This window comes from Ptiloglossa arizonensis, unplaced genomic scaffold (assembly GCF_051014685.1).
Source record: "Ptiloglossa arizonensis isolate GNS036 unplaced genomic scaffold, iyPtiAriz1_principal scaffold0217, whole genome shotgun sequence".
In the NCBI taxonomy this organism is placed as follows: Eukaryota; Metazoa; Arthropoda; class Insecta; order Hymenoptera; family Colletidae; genus Ptiloglossa; species Ptiloglossa arizonensis.
In genome coordinates, this window is record NW_027478587.1 from 80,001 (window position 1) to 82,500 (window position 2,500).

Below are 2,500 nucleotides of genomic sequence, written 5' to 3' on the forward strand. Positions count from 1 at the left end.
ACAGATACAAATTGCCAAAGCGCGAGGCGGCTTACGCGAGGAGGGCGCTATTGCGTTTCTCCCGTCCGTCACCGTTGGCCGTGCGTGAAAGCGTAGAGAGCCCTGCAGCCAAAGATTCTCTCGACAAACGGGATGATAACGGTAGGTGGACGCTTGCGCGAGGTGCGGTAGTCGTCGGTCTCTCTATCTATCCGAGGAGGAAAAATAAAAAAGAAATACGTCCATTACTTTGTCTATTCAACAACCCAACAGCGAGGTGTTGATACGCACAAAATAAATAAATAAAGAGAAACGTCCATTACTTTGTGCAAGATATATAATAATTCGAGGGTAGTTCCCGAGAATAATAATAATGAAACGAGAACGATTGAACGGAAAAAAGAAAGAGAGATCGGTCGTTGCACGACTATTTGTCACCCGCCGTCTATTCTTCCGTGAAGCCTCGGTCGTGAAGAAAGATGCTGACTGCACGTGTGCTCGCTCGTCGAAGCCAGGCTCGAGTAAAAGCGCCCGAGAGTATAACCGAGGAGGAACGAGACGCCGTCGGACTTTGTTCCGCAACGTTCTTTGCGTTTTCTCTCGCATCCCGCTTTCTCCTGACTTTCGTCGATTTCTAACGAAACGTCCTGCTGATTGGAACCTCTGCACGAGGACCCCGGGTAACCACTGACGATCGCGTCGATGTGCGTCCGAAGACTTCGGGAGGACCGGCTGTGAAGCTCGGATAGCGAGTCGGACACCCATGCACCGCGTCGAATGCGGTTTGAAGTTGGGACGAAAGACCGATTCGAGCCGGCTGCGAGTCCTTTTTCGAATCTGGACGCTCCCACGTGCGTTCGTCAGCTCAATCGGTGAGGACTGTGGTTCCTTTGATCGGGATTATCCCCGCGGTTCCACATCCCACGATTCATGATGGTTTTTCAATGTACTTTGCACCCGGCCGTCGAATGATTCGCGTTCATGTGCGCGAACTTTCGACGTGTTCCGTCAGTCGGGACTTTGTGTCGTCAATTTGGCGACGCCCAAGCCTCCTTCTTTCTACGTTTGGTCGGAGGCGCGGGCATCGATTTTCAAAACTAGAACCAAAGAGAATTTAAACGCAAAATTGCATAACGATTACCCTGAACGGTGGATCACTTGGCTCGTGGATCGATGAAGAACGCAGCTAATTGCGTGTCAACGTGTGAACTGCAGGACACATGAACATCGACATTTCGAACGCACATTGCGGTCCACGGATAAAATTCCTGGACCACGCCTGGCTGAGGGTCGTTCACATAACCTAATACTGCTTGCGTTGCTATCCAATCCCCGCCGTCGTTTCCGGAGAGAATGGAAACGTTTCAGAGTCGGGTGTGTACGGAGATGCTTACGTACGAGCGAAAGATGGGCAGTTCGTTGGCGATTGTCGCGGACGTGCGAAAATAACGATTTGCCTGCGCGTCTCCATATGTAATCGTTCGGACTCGCGAGAGTGTTGCGGCGTCGCGCGTCGACTTAATACGACCGCCCGTGAACACCGCTCCCTACGATTACTTTGAAGTTTGCGCGCGCATATATTCGTCTTTCGCCCGAATCGAATTTTGCCGCGCTCCCAACGTTGCCTGAAATGATTTTTACGTCGAGAAAGGAACACGAATCGAGAGACTAATAGAGGACAAAAATGAATCACCCCACCACGTGAAATGTGGCATTTGTTAATAGTCGTCGTTCGCACAGCCCCAGGGATTTGTCGGCCAGCGGGGGTCGTCGTTGCCCGCGATGTCACATCAAATTTACCGCGACCACTATCGAGGGAGGTCTTTATCTTCGAACGTTGAAGACTTCGGCCACGTTCGTCGAATCGAATTTTTGACCCGTCGATGTGGTTCGTTTGGTAAGAGATATGCTCGTGCGTGCAAACGTTTCTGAACCTTCGGTGCTGTACTTAAAATCCTCTTTGGAGCGGCTCGAACGCAACGACAAACTTTGCCACAATGAAGGGAAACTGCTGAAGGGAAAGCGAGAGGTTGGTCACCCCATGTCTCTGTTGTCGATCGTGAGACCGCGCGTATAACCGGTCGTCCAGTCCACGACAACTTTTTCGAATTCATCTCGGACTTGCTAACACCGGGTTCTCTTATCCTCCTCCTCCTTCTCTTCGTTCTGCTCTGGAGAATAGGAGTCAGATCGAGAGTGAGCGAGAGAGGGGAAGAATAAGTAGAATCGAAGTCGACGCGTGTTAGTAGTATTCCTTTAGTATGTTTTACTGGAAAAGCAACGGACGGACGTTAAAATTTCAACCGGTTAAACGTCTAGCGAGCGTTTCGCATCGAATTTCAGTTAGAGAGACACTTTGGCGAGGTGCTTGAAAATCTCTCCTTGTCACCGAGAAAACAGCAGGCTTCCTTTTCTTCGGTTCAACGCGAAGAACTCTCTCAATCGACAGAACCATGTAAGCGTCACCGATGGGATTTTGCGTCGGGCGACGCCGTACGTGTGGGAATGCGGTGAAAAGAAA

General features: G+C 50.6%; 1 non-coding gene across 1 annotated transcript; it reads left to right on the forward strand.

Moving 5' to 3' along the window:
- Nucleotides 1-1,117: 1,117 nt before the first annotated feature.
- Nucleotides 1,118-1,272, forward strand: LOC143154600 (5.8S ribosomal RNA). Its single transcript, XR_012994201.1, has one exon. It is a non-coding gene; the product is annotated as a 5.8S ribosomal RNA (ribosomal RNA).
- The last annotated feature ends 1,228 nt before the right edge of the window (nt 1,273-2,500 follow it).